The 15,058-nt window shown below is 33.4% G+C and overlaps 1 pseudogene across 1 annotated transcript; it reads right to left on the bottom strand.

Annotated features, from left to right (window-relative positions):
• Positions 1-1,702: 1,702 nt before the first annotated feature.
• LOC143618447 (putative hydrolase C777.06c) lies at positions 1,703-13,000 on the bottom strand (annotated as a pseudogene). Its single transcript, XR_013151008.1, has 9 exons — positions 12,921-13,000; positions 6,292-6,540; positions 3,506-3,641; positions 3,101-3,376; positions 2,906-3,011; positions 2,657-2,715; positions 2,092-2,133; positions 1,896-2,008; positions 1,703-1,760 (listed from the first exon to the last, which is right to left on the bottom strand). The product of XR_013151008.1 is annotated as a putative hydrolase C777.06c (transcript).
• Positions 13,001-15,058: the final 2,058 nt, after the last annotated feature.

Raw genomic sequence — 15,058 nt, 5'->3', positions numbered from 1 at the left:
TGTCTTTGAAGTAACATAGGAATAAACGCCTCGATTTCCAATATTTGTGCACTTTCTTCCATTTAAAAGGTTGTCATATTTAAATCCCAATTGTAAAAAGTCCTTTCGCTTCAAAGCTGCATGAGTGCACGTCATCGCAACGATCTTTTCTTGTTTTGTCATAAGATGATTAGCTCGGTCTCAACCGTTGACTTTAAACAGCTCAAACGCTCGGCATTCTTCAAACTCCTGAAACATGGTTTTAAGGTGACTAAAAACAACCTTTAGCAGCCCGCATGTCATCCTCAAACGATTTTCCCAGTAAAAAACCGGTTGCGGGGTGTTGGAAATGAAAATCGGTAAATGGAAAACCGATCTTTAACATATGCGGGTTTATCTAGATTCTTATCACAAATCGGCTAGAAAACTGTTCCCAATGGGAGTACACATGGAGCAACCAAAAAGTACCCAGCTGTCTCACAAGTGTAACCGACATCTTCCGGAAGCTGTAAAGATCTTGCAAGCCTTTTCAACTTCACTTAATAATTTCCAGACGTCTCACAAGCATTGCGTTGACCCGACCTTGACGACTGAAGTCAAGATCTGTTGCAAGTTCTTGCTCACCTTGACCGAGTCGAAGAAGATAACGAGCCGGTACATCTCTCTGTCACAGTCAACAAAGTCAACCCATGTAGATATAACAAATAAGCTTGAATTTAAATGTGGAAAAAGTATTTATGTGAAACTATTACCTCCATTATTTTTTTCAAAGAGGTCATTCAAAGCTTGATTTGAATGTGTGATTATTAATGTCCTTTGAGAAGGACAGTTGTGATAAAGAAAGTTCAATATCTGAACAGCAGTATCAGTCTTCCCGGTACCCAGGTGGACCCACAAACCGGTGGTCAAACCTGGTTGTACCAACCCGAGGAACTATTGCCCCGACCTGCAGAAAAATAAGATTATAGCAAAGACATGATGAATACAACATTTTATATACAATAAAGAATATAGATCAATATAGGCCACACACCTGTGTGGGGGTGAATCTAACAGAATTCTGTTTTGGCTGATCTTGAGGATATGGACCGGGATCAGGAGGCCTGTATGCCTCAACAATTAGTTTTTTCCTTCTCAGAAATATCCTGTGTGGCAGCATCCACTGAATCTGTGGTGGATTTCTCATTCCCAGAGAGAGCGTGAGAACTTCCCTTCAGATTTTCTGGGAATATTAATCCGAAATGGAGATCGTGGATTTAGGTTCTCTGTGCCATCTGGATTTGTAAACATCACCTGAAAATAACGATTGCTTAGTTTAAAATTCTACAGCACACACTCAAAAAATTAGACAAAAAATAACCTTAACTATGAATATTTTGAATTCAATTACTAGGGCCTTTGAACAAATAAAAATTCAGGTTCTCTGTGCCATCTGGATTTGTAAAACATCACCTGAAAAATAACGATTGCTTAGTTTAAAATTCTACAGCACACTCAAAAAATTGGACAAAAATAACCTTAACTATGAATATTTGAATTCAATTACTAGGCCTGTAAACGAATCCACGTTCAGTGAAACACCCTTAACTGTGAATATATTCAATTCAATTACTAGGCCTGTAAAACGAATCGAACGTTCAGTGAACATGTCATGAACCGTCTGAAGTTCATTCATCAATATATTCCATCTAAAAATTTGACCTCTGTTATTAGTTATTACCCATTACAGATGTATAGGTATCCTCAAACCATCATGTGCAAGCTGAACAGGGATTCCTTCTCTATAACAAAACAGGTCAAAATTCATCAAAAGTATATTTTTGGTGTTATAAGGTTATCCTAAATCGGAATTATTTTTTTACCGCATTAATTATTTTGTAACTTTTAAAAAGGACAAAAAGCGTTCACAAGGTTACCTTTTAGACCAATCCTGAAGAAAACTCGTTATCCTCTGTGGTGATCAAATTCATGGGTCATTCCGATCAAATACGCTCTCTTAGGTTTGCAACCGTTTAATGGCTTCAAGTGTCTGTTTAAAACATAGGTAAATTGAATACATGAAGAGTAAATTAAAATCAAGTAAAATATATTTCGATAATGGAACCTGGTTACAAAACCTGGGGGAAGCAAAAAGTGAGTGTTGTGAGAACTGTTCTGCACAAAGCATTTAATCGAAACAGGCTCAGAATAAAAATTCGCATGGCGGATAAACAAACAATAAACATTAAACAGAACACAAAATAATGAACGCTCATTTTGAGCTGTAAATGAGCTGAACGTGTTGTTTATTAACAAAGCAAACGAACATGAACAACATTTCTATGTTTGTTTGATTAAATGAACAATATGAACAAGTTTTCTAGTACGTTAATGTACAAATATTTTATATACGTGCATATAATAAATATTTATAATAATATATTTATACCTAAACAATAAACATGAAACAAACGCATAGGAAAAATGGCATATTAAGTATATTCTTGAACTGTAACATTTTTTAGACTATTTTTTTAGAGTACTATATATATTTCATGTATGTTAGTTTCATCTATCAAAACGAACGAACGCAAAACAAATAAAATTTTCTTAATGAACTAACACGAAAGAAAGCTTCAAATAGATAGATTGAAAGATAGAAAATAAAAATAAAATAAATAAAAGTGGAACTACTGACCCTATAAAGTGTGCCCAAAATAAGAAGATCCAGCTGATGACCTTCTCTTTTAGAAATATCTGCAGAATTAAAGAGCCATAAAGCTTAAACCTACAAGCTTAGAATGCAGTGCCAGTTAAAAACAAATAACTAAAAAAAACAGAAAACAGATTACTTATGGCACCATTTGCACTTGTACACTCAATAATTAGACACTAAAACAATATAAAAATAACTATTTCAATGAATAAGGATGGAAGAAACACACACAGAGTTCTGTTTCTTCTATGAAGCGAGAAATATCAGATATGTAAGCTACTTTGGTATTTTTCCCAAATGAAAAACCTAAACAGACATAATCCTCCCCATGCATCACCTAAATCAATGAAAACAATAGTAAAAGAATTCAATAGCTATGTATACATGCAATTGATATTTTTATTAAAATAAGGTTAGAAGATTAACCGGTAAAGGTACAATTTCTAGTCCGGATGCAACAAATAAACTCTTACAATCATTCTCAATTATCTTCCAATCAAGTTGTGCCACATGTCTAACTTCTTGGCCAGCCTTCAGCTTCTTTTGAACCAAGTACGTAAATTTCAGTTGTAAGCTCTCCATTGCATGTTGGTTAAGGACAATAGGTGTAGGTTCAATGTCATTAGTTGGACTGAATGGTTGCACTGCACGGATGTCATCGAGACCAAGAACAGCATCAGCATGTTCATGAGTCAAAACAATCTGCATTTGAACAATCACTAGTTATCTATCTGGATGTTAATTAGCAAATGAAAAGAACGTTGGTTAAAAACTAGAATAAAGCAAACAGACAATATGAACTAGATATACTCTCAGGGAGATCGAACTTACAGAATCAACATGAGGAATCTTATGATAAGTGAACCAGCGGAGTACTTGCTCCCTAAATGTCTTCCCAACATCAATTAATATGTACTTATGTTCTCCAGCATTCGGACAATAATCAATCAGAAGAGATGTATTGCACCTACAAAACATATAATCATAATTCTCTGATGAAATATGGACTGTTTAATATCAGAATATTATCGATAGAAACATATTTAGAAATTTGGAAGAAAAAAATAGGGGGCATGATATGCTCAAGTATGTTTTTCCCAATCACATTCTCATATGAGAGCTTCAGATTTCATCTTCAGGGTAACCTTTTGACTTTTTCAAGTAAAATCTTGCACTCTTAATTAGGGGTGTGTGCGGTTCGGTTATTAGCATTAACCGAATCGAACCGATTGGTTATTGGTTCGGTTAATTTCTGTTAATAACCAAACATGGGCAAAAATTTTGCTTAAAAATACATTAAATGAATGCTTAAATACATTAAATGAAGGTATAAATATATGAAATTGAGATATTAGTACATGGAATGAAGATATAAATACATGAAAATGATAGTACTAGACTATTAATACGTATAATACATGAAATAGAGGAAAAAAGGCTGGAAAATATGAAAAAAAATGAAGAGTTCGGTGCGGTTTGGTTAATTTGGTTATTTCGGTTACTTTGGTTCGGTTCCGTTGGTTTTCGGTTCGGTTTCGGTTAACGATTCGGTTATTGCTCACCCCTACTCTTAATCAATCTACCGATGAATTTTAGGGCATTTGCCCAAAACTTTTGTAATTGCAGTGCTCGACTGGAAACATATTTAGGATATTTTTATATAAAGATCTATAAAGCTTCTCAATATATTACCATCAACATGTTTTTGGTTTGTAATGTACCTTCGTTAGGGTATTAAATTCCATTATTATTATATAATAAAAACTAATACTCGTAAAAATTAGAAAGAAATTAAGTTTTCTAGGCATCATGCCAGGATTGTTGCAAGCTCCCATCACTGCACTTGCATAAATACAAGGATCAAGAATACTAGAATACGCGAGCACAGTGAGGTTTTACACAACTTCTAATTGTTTTATTTCAACTAAATTTACAAAACCACAAGTGCAATTGTTACAAAATTGCAAAACCAAACTAATTCACTTTCTGATTGAATGTTACAGTGACGATTCTACTATTCTAGTTTTGATTATCAAAAGTATCTTCTGAGGTACAGTATTTCTGAATTACTCTATTTGTGATGAATGCTTTGTTAGCCTTCGTAGTTCAATCTGGATACCAACTATTGTTTACATCATAAACAGTTCTTATCAAGTTTGAAGTTCACAACTAAGGTGACAGAAGTGATAACATGCTCATGGAATTATATGTATTCTTTTTCTATCTAACCTGACATTCTTACCAATATTTTACTAATTTAGGGCACAGATGACTGATGAGGAGTATTCACTATATTCATATAGTTCATTCAATCAAAATCAATAATAAACAACAAACACACAAACTAACTCATCAGGTTAATCAATATACAGAAGTATTATATTGATAAGTTAATCAATATGCAGACAAATATACACAATCAAAAGGTTACATATCTTATTAAGATAGCAGAAGTAATAACATTCTTATAGAGTTACACGTATCATTAACCAAACATCTTTACCAATTTCAACCTAAAAACCATAACATTTGTGTCCAAATTAGGGCACAGATGACTGATGAGGACTATTTAATATATTTGCCTACTTCATTCATTCAAAATCCAAAATGCACGACAAATTCAAACACACAAACTAATTCATCATGCGTTAATCAATATGCAAGCAAATATTAAACTAAAAACCATAAAACCTGTATCTAAAATCAGAAGTTAACTCTATTATTTAGGGCACAGATGACTGATGAGGACTATTTACTATATTTATCCACTTCATTCATTCAAACTCCAGCACCCACAACAATTTTAAAAAAACAAACAAACTAGATCATCATGAAACTTAATCAATATGCAGGCAAACATACACAATCTAAAGTTTACAGATCTACGATAATACATTAGTTAAAGTTTAAAGTTCACAACTAATGTGGCAGAAGCAATAACATTTTCATTATCTTATAGAGTTATAGGTAATTAGGTATCATTTTTTATATCTAACCTATCATTGTTATCATAGGACACAAATAACTGATGAGTACTATTTACTAGTATATTTATGTAGCTGATTCATTCAAAATCCAGAAAACACAAACCAATTCACTATAAGCTAACCAGTACGCAACCAACTATACACAATCTACAGGTTAAAGATCTGATCCAAGTTAGCAGAAGTAATAACATTCTCGTAGAGTTATATGGATCATTTCTCTCCCATCTAACCCAACATTTGCATCTAAAATCAGAAGCTAACTCTAAATTAGGACACAAATAACCAATGATTACTATATACTATATTTATTTATCTACTTCATTCATTCAAAATCCAAAATGCACACCGTTTTTAACACACAAACACCAATACACAATCTAAAGGTTAGAGATCTTATTAAGGTATCAGAAGTAATAACATTGTCATAGAGTTCGATGTACCAATTTTTTACCATCTAGGCGTAACATTTTTATCTAAAATCAAAAGTTAAGTCTAAATTAGGGCACAGATGACTAATGAGAACTAATTAATATATTTATTCATACATACACAATCTAAATATCACAGATCTACTTAGAACGTGAAAATGAAGCTGTAAGCCCTAAAACTTAACTAATTTTGAACATATACCAGTAATTAGGGTTACGTTCAGGCGGAACGGAGAGAGACTGGACACAGACTTGACATGGCGGATCTGAGGGGTTGATGGCGTCAGGAACAGCACTGGAACAGCCAGTGCCTAAGAAGATCAATGCTGAAGAAGCTTCGGAATAATTTGAATATCCGTTCTTCTCCGTATAAGCTGCTGCTGCTGCTGAAATGAAATGAAACTGGAGATCCTGAATGAGAGATGGTGGTGGTATTGGGTGGAAAACGGATCTGATTATTATTATTATTATTATTATTATTATTATTATTATTATTATTATTATTACTAGTAGAAACCCGAACGATGCAGCGGGATTCAAAAACACATTAAAACAATGGCAATGTCTGTTCACTTCGGTACGGGCTGAATCACAAATCACGTACAAAGAAACAAATTATTATGAACCTAACTATATAATTATAACATGACTTATGATAACATATGCAGTTATGCAGTTCATGAATTCCTTTAAGGCTCCATACCTGCAACCATTTTATGAAATATAATTTCCGAGTCTAGGTTGCCAAATCAAAACTCCCAACAAAACGAAATATAATAAAATTTTAGTAAAAAAAGGGGAAAAGATGTAAAGCATATTGCAGAAAATGAAGTTAGCAACTTCATAATTTTTTAAATGTATCATATAATAACCTGACGAAAAAAGGGTAAAAATATTCAAGGTTACATATTTCTCATTTTTTAGAGATGTTCACAGTTTAGTTTAAGACCATGAAACGCATCAATTTGGTTTCACGTTCGGTTTGAATAAAAGCAACATACAACAATACATAATATTAAATACTTGGATTTTTTTCCATATATATGCATAAAGATTTCTAACTTGAAAATTGAAATCAAACTGTAAAAGAAGGAATCTTACTTTACACGTTATGATATTCCTATCAGAGAAGCTAGCAAGTTTTTGTTTTCAGTTGATAATTCAACTTCAATGGGTTCTTGGGTTGTTGTTGGGACCAATAATCATGTGTGATCAACACCCGGTCTAGCACCTACAGTATGAACAACCTCAATTAAAAACATAGAAAAAGCATGTATAAATAAAAATAAATGAACTTTCTGCAAGTTAAAGTTTAAAAGCTCACGGTATCATGTGAGGACCTACTTATTTCAGTTTGTAAATGTGCATACAGATTGTTTGTTTTGGTTCATTTAGCTAATAATTTCAGTTTGTAGAGATTGTTTGTTTTAATTCATGTTTATAATTATTTCAGTTTGTAGTGTAGGGAGGCAATGGATATAATGGTGGCTTCATAACCCTAAGAAAGTGCACCAATTTCTTTGTACTCTTCTCATATTCCAATATGTTCACTCACCAAACCAAAATTTCCTTACATGAAGTCGTCTTCGATTCTTCTGCAACATGACACCTTTAGAAATCCTCACTGATGGAAGAATCCGTCAATTTCGTCAAACGCTACAATAAAGTAGATACCGATGACAATGAATCCGGTGCATTACTAAACCGAATAATCGATTAACACTCTTAATATTAGGTATTCTATTCCAAAGAATAACATACCCTTTATACATTTGAATTTGAATTTGACTTTCCATTTATTTTTGCTTTCCGCTTTTTTTAATAAGTCAACCTTTACAAGTTCTTTCAGTGTCGCCAAACACATCAGGTGGATCGGCCAATCACCTATGAGAAGAGTTAGAAAAATAACAAACGTAGGGATGTAACCGAACCAAACATTTGACCGGAAGTTCGTTTATGCTCATTTATTTAAAAAAATAACGAATATAAAGAATATTTTTATTCATTTAGTTAAAAAACAAGCATGACCACATTTCTACTTCATTCATTTACGTTCATAAATGTTCATTTATGTTCGTTACATTAAGTTTGTTCAAGTCTGTTTGTTTACATATTCATCTTAATTTATAAGACCCAATACAATATAGTCTAATTTTATAATTACCGTTACAATTAAGTCTGGTTTTAATAACTGTTTAGGCTCAACATATTTATGTCCATGAACCGTTCCTTTATATTATAAATGCACGAACATAAATAAACACAAACACACTCATTTTCTAAACAAACAAACACGATCATGAAAATCATGTGCGTTTAGTTGTTCATGTTCATTTTCTTGTTCATTTAAGTTAAATTAATGAACATGTTTGGTTCGTTACATGTCTTAGCCGAGGTAGACATGGTATAAATACTAAAAGGATAAACATAAAACCTGATAATGATATATTATATCAAACGCGTCCTAAAGAGTGATTTTCCATTGTAATGGAAAATTTTGATCCTACGATTAAAAATGACTCGTGTTATTTTCGAATGGGTCAAAATTATAATCAAAATTTCAAATGCATAAAAAAGGGTTTGATTATTTTGCCACTAATATTGGTTTTATAATCATATTTATCGCACAAATTTTTTTACATAGTTACAAATAACATAGGTAATTAGTAACATACTCGTTGTCCACTTGCAGCCTCAAGGTTGTTTGTTGGCATTTAAGAAGTCACGTACACCAGGGAACCATTCGCTCATCACTGAGTAACTGATCATTCAGCTTAGGTGGTTCCGAGTTGCCTTTTCTCTACGCAGTCCCAAAATGCCTGAATTTGCATCATATGTTCAGGGTGTAAACAAACCAAGCCACTCATGAACTACTCAAGATCCACTCAAATCAAACCAATCTAAAACGAGCTCAAGCCTAAGAATAAGCTTGTTAAATAAAAAAGCTTGAGTCAGAGCTTCACTTATCAAGCCAAAACCTAAAAGACTTTATTATGAACATAACTCTTATGTTAGTAAATAACAAAGAATAATCACACACCGTATTCATTTTGATCTAATTCTTATCTGGGTGCAGATTAATGAATCAAGGGCATTTCAACTAAATTAATAAATAATTTCAACCATAGTTGAGTTATATGAGGAAATGTAACAAACTCAACAATTAAAACATAAGAAAACCTAATTTTGACAATTTATAACAAAAGAAAACAATCTGAATGAGCTATACATTCAGATAGGGGAGGGGAGGGAAATGAGAAGAAAATGTGAAAGAATAATGTGATTTTTTAACGAGAGGAGGGGACGGGAGAGAAAAGGCTAGAAAACTTAAGTCCATCCTCATCCTTCCAAATTGGAGAGATGAAGAGAAAATGTGTGTAACATTAACTGCCTATTAACTCCTATATTTTCTTTCATTTTTCATTAAACTCGGGAACATGAAATGAAGTGACACATTTTCCCTCCCCTCTCTTTCTTTTCTCTTTCAATTCTCCTCCCTTTCTTTTCTCTCCTTAAATGAAACTCGGGAACACAGCGTTAGGGTTTTTGGTTTTGGAGCTCTCTCCACCGGGTTTATATGTATCTATGCATTTGAATTTTAAATTTTGAATCAAGCTGCCTGTATTTGTTGAAAGCTGGGAATTTTCACATGCTTAAAGTATTTGTAAACTGTGCTTGGCCACATGTACCTCTTAAAATTAAGAGTTTATGGTAAAATTATCATATCATCCTTCCTATATGTATTTTAATATAGGATATATATAAAAGGAAATGGACTGTGCCTACTGTAGCTAATCTACAGTAACATGGTACATTAGTAATTCTTTTGTTTTTTAGTGGCTTTCTTTATCCACGTCTTATCTCATCCTCATCAATAAGGTTTTGAACTTCCACTGTTTGAGCACGCATCGATTTACCTGCAATATCATCTTTAAGATCGGTGGCGCTGCGATTTGTGCTGTCGCGGTTTGGTTGTGTGCCACCGGATGCCTCGACTTCAATTGCAACTCTGATTTTATATATTGTTTTCTTTCTTCATTGTAGATGTCGGTGGCCTCAATTGTTGATATTTTGAATTGTTTTTGGTATGTGGATTGATTTTGTTTAGTTATAAACGGAGGTGATGACCGTTTCAGATTGAATCTTTTTTATTTAAGATTAAGCCATGGGTTCATTAATAAGTGTTAGTAAAATAGAGAAATTAATTTCCAATCGCAACTGATTCACAATTGAACTGCATATACATACACATCCTCCCGTGCAAATTGTTTAATATATTCAGATGTTAACTAGAATTATGTTTTGAATATCAGTAACATAATTGAACATAGGAATTACCTTTTGTGAGTTCATATAATTGAATGTTATTAGAAATTTTGCACCTTAATGATCTATTGCAGTTGCCAGTTACTTATATTAGAGTTGCATGTTAACAAACGAAACTGAAAATTATCATTGAATGTTTGTAGCTGTAGCAATGAAATAGTCATGCGTTTATTTATTTAAGCTAAAAGTCGAATTTGTATGTTTACAACCTTTTGATATCTTTCTGTACATATGTACTCAAAAGTTATTATGTATTTGTTTTGAGTTGTAATTGACAAATTGTGGGAACTCAAAGTCAAAGCTTTCATATTAGTTAATTGGGATTGTTGTTTCTATGTTATGTGGTTTTTTAACTGAAGCATCTGCAACATCGACATGCTAATTCTATTGCATTATTGTTTGGTGATTTGTATTGTTAAGGTGGAAACCACATATTCAAAAAGGTCATCTGTTTCTTCTATATGGCAATATGAATGTTTGTTCATGATGTTCGTCTTATGCGCTCCATGTTACTATTATGGAGGTTATACACAAACGTTAGATGGGTACCGCCGGGCATCCCCTAGTTATTATCATTTAACAGCACGTTAGTTAGTGAGTACTGGTGCTTCTTATTTTACTAGACGGGTTATATGTTAGTGGCCACTATAAAATTCGAATCATTTCAAAGCTTTTCTCATAACTATATATAGGCAATGTTATAATGAAGCACGGATCAAACACACTAAAAAACACCGAATAGTATAAATTCAAGATTTGTGGATAAAAGTAATCGATGACCATTGTATTGATGTTGATTTTCTTTTTTTTTTATGTTGAATTTATTGAAAAGTAAAAATACATATTTATTCATTCCACTTTTTTTTTCCAATTCACTTTTGAGTATAAAAGTGACCCATCAAAATGTTTAAACTATGACTAGTCCATCATCCAAATCATGACTTAACTCTCCTTTAACTCGTTCATTCTTTACGGCATCCATTGTGGTTACTTGTAAACGTCTCGTGCCTAAAAAATGGCAATCAAATTATTTCCCTAGATAATGAATGGTGCGCACTGAAAAATTCTTTTCATATCAAAGCTTTTATCATAACTATATATAGCAACAATTGTTGTGAAGCACGGATCGAATTCATTGAAAAAACTCTAAAAGATATAAAAACAAGATTTGTGGATAAAGTATCGCTGACCTTTGTTTCGATGTTGATTTTTTTTTACATACATACGTACTTTCATTCTTTATTTCATACTTTCATTCATACATATACGTTTTAAAGAGCATTCCACCCTATAACCTTCGCCGATATTATTAGGATCGGTCCCTTACATTCGCCGATATTATTAGGGTCGGTCCCCTACATTCGCCGATATTATTAGCGTCGGTCCCCTACATTCGCCGATATTATTAGCGTCGGTCCCCTACATTCGCCGATATTATTAGAGTCGGTACCCTACATTCGTCGATATTATAAAGGTCGGTTCCCTTTCTACTCATACCTTTCGTTCATACCTTCATTACATTCATACTTATAACCTTCATACATACATACATTATCCACACATCATATATATAACATTCATATCTTTAAACTACCTCCTGACGGTACATGCAATATCCGAAGATCGCTCACGCACCGTCAAGCATTCATTCATACATAAACCATATAAGGCATACACTTACCACTTAAGGTAAGTGTATTAACTAATCACATCGAGTATGCACACAGCCCCGAAAACATAACAAGGAATGGGGCTAGAAACTCACCTGAAGTCAGTTACATTCACCGTTAATAGTTATTCCTTTCTTGAGCTGAGCGCGACTAACTGTATAACAATTACACGTATCAATTAACTATCACTACCCATATCACGTTTCTAGTGTAATTACAACCCTCAACGAACGGGGGTCCGGGGGCAGCGCCCCTGGCAGCGGGGTTCTAGGGGCGGCAGCCTCTAGCGGGGTCCAAGGGGCAGAGCCCCTGACTGGGGTTAAGTTGGCAGGTCAGTTTGGAAAAGTTTTATTTTCATTAACTGTCTTAACACATTTTCCATTAGGATTTCATAATGTTATTTATTGCTAACTCGTTAATCCTTTAAGGTATCTTTCGTTAATTACTAAAGTCCAAGGGCTATTCTGTAATTAAATCATTCTTATCTAAGTCCAGGGACTGTTCTGTCATTTATCAAACTTCTAGTTCGTGACTTGGTTCTGAACGAATTGGGTATCATAACGAACTAGTTCTTGTAACGAGTTGGACCTTATGACGAACGACCCCTCGGTAACGAACTGAACCTTCTAGTTCGTTATCTCCTTCTAACGAATGGCCATAACGAATTGAAGTTAATTCGTTATCTTTTCTTTGACGAATTTGGATACGAACTAAGGCTAGTTCGTTAAGCTGTCGTTAACGAATCAGCTGACGAATTGCCTCTAGTTCGTTAACTCTCCGTTAACGAATTAGGGTTAGGTCAGAGAATGTCAGAATTATTCTCTGACATACTAACCTTGTACCCGCCGCCGCCTTTCCAGCGCCGTCACCACCGGAAAACCGGGCAGTAGCCGGAAAAACGGGTTTCAGCACCATTTTCACCGTTTTTCATCCCGTTTGATCCAGATCTGAGCTAGGGTGATCCCTAGGCTCATCTTTTGCTCGGTTAATACCCGTTTCGACCCAGATCTCGTGACTTTAATGGTTTAAAGGTTTTGGCTCGTCGTTTTGTGACTAAATCTAACGGGTTTGAGCTCATACAATATCATACTATCATTACCTTGGATCGGGATCGGTTTTCTTTCTAGGTTCGGCTAGAGAAAAGAGAGAAACTAGAGAGAAAGCTTAAGTGTGTGTTTTGGGTGGTGTATGGGATATGTGTAAATGAATGGATTATTTGGTAATTAAGGTTTATATAATTATGGATCATGGGCTTAAGCCCATGGTCTTTCCTTCTTTCCTTCCTATTTCAAGTCCATAACCCATACTCATTTAACCCAACACTAGCCCGACTCATAATAACTCATGTTTTCATTTTATTAACCGAAACTAAAAAACGGGATGTTACACAAAGCTTTTATCATAACTATATATAGCAATAATCGTTGTGAAGCACGGATTGAATTCATTGAAAAAGACAGTGAAAGATATAAAAACAAGATTTATGGATAAAGTATCGCTGACCTTTGTTTCGATGTTGATTTTCTTTTTTTTTTTTTTTGTTGTTGTTGAATCTTATCGAAAAGTAAATACATATTTATTTATTCCACTTTTTTTTCCAATTCATTTGTGAGTATAAAGAATGACCCATCACAATGTTTTAACTATGACTAGTCCATCATCACAAATCATGACTTAACTCTCCTTTAACCCGTTCATTCTTTACGGCATCCATTGTGGTTACATGTAAACGTGTCGTGCCTAAAAAATGGCAATCAAATTATTTCCCTAGATAATGAATGGTGCGCACTGAAAAATTCTTTTCATATCAAAGTTTTATCATAAGTATATATAGCAATAATCGTTGTGAAGCACGGATTGAATTCACTGAAAAGACACTGAAAGATATAAAACAAGATTTGTGGATAAAGTATCGATGATCTTTGTTTCGATGTTGATATTCTTTTTTTTTATGTTGAATCTTATCGAAAAGTAGATACATATTTATTTATTGCACGTTTTTTTCCAATTCATTTGTGAGTATAAAGAATGACCCATCAAAATGTTTAAACTATGACTAGTCCATCATCACAAATCATGACTTAACTCTCCTTTAACTCGTTCTTTCTTTACGGCATCCATTGTGGTTACTTGTAAACGTCCCGTGCCTAAAAAAATGGCAATCAAATTATTTCCGTAGATAATGAATGGTGCGCACTGAAAAATTCTTTCATATCAAAGCTTTTATCATAGCTATATATAGCAAAAATTGTTGTAAAGCACGAATCGAATTCACTGAAAAAACATTGAAAGACATAAAAACAAGATTTGTGGATAAAGTATCGATGACCTTTGTTTCGATGTTGATTTTCTTTTCTTTTTTTATGTTGAATCTTATCGAAAAGTAAATACATATTTATTTATTCCACATTTTTTTTTCAATTCATTTGTGAGTATAATGAATGACCCATCAAAATGTTTAAACTATGACTAGTCTAATATCACAAATCATGGCTTAACTCTCCTTTAACTCCTTCATTTTTTACGGCATTCATTGTGGTTACTTGTAAACGTCCCGTGCCTAAAAAAAATGGCAATCAAATTAATTCCCTAGATAATGAATGGTGCGCACTGAAAAATTCTTTTCATATAGAAGCTTTTATCATAACTATATATAGCAATAATCGTTATGAAGCACGGATTGAGTTCATTGAAAAAACACTGAAAGATATAAAAACAAAATCTGTGGATAAAGTATCGATGACCTTTGTTTCGATGTTGATTTTCTTTTTTTCTTTTTTTTATGTTGAATCTTATCGAACTGATTGCTTAGTTGTAGTTAAATTATGCATTGTTTAGTTTGTTATGAGAATTGATTTGATTGACAATTTTTGTTATTATTATTATTGTAAATATAATGCATACTCTTTATCTAGTATGAATCAGTCCGTTTTAAGTGACCTTTTTCATAAGCTGCGTGTTGAAGACAGGCAC

Source organism: Bidens hawaiensis, unplaced genomic scaffold, assembly GCF_021521415.1.
Source record: "Bidens hawaiensis isolate Kalapana, Puna unplaced genomic scaffold, B.hawaiensis_p1.1 tig00076366_1, whole genome shotgun sequence".
Taxonomy (NCBI): Eukaryota; Viridiplantae; Streptophyta; class Magnoliopsida; order Asterales; family Asteraceae; genus Bidens; species Bidens hawaiensis.
This window is presented reverse-complemented; position numbering and strand designations above follow the sequence as displayed.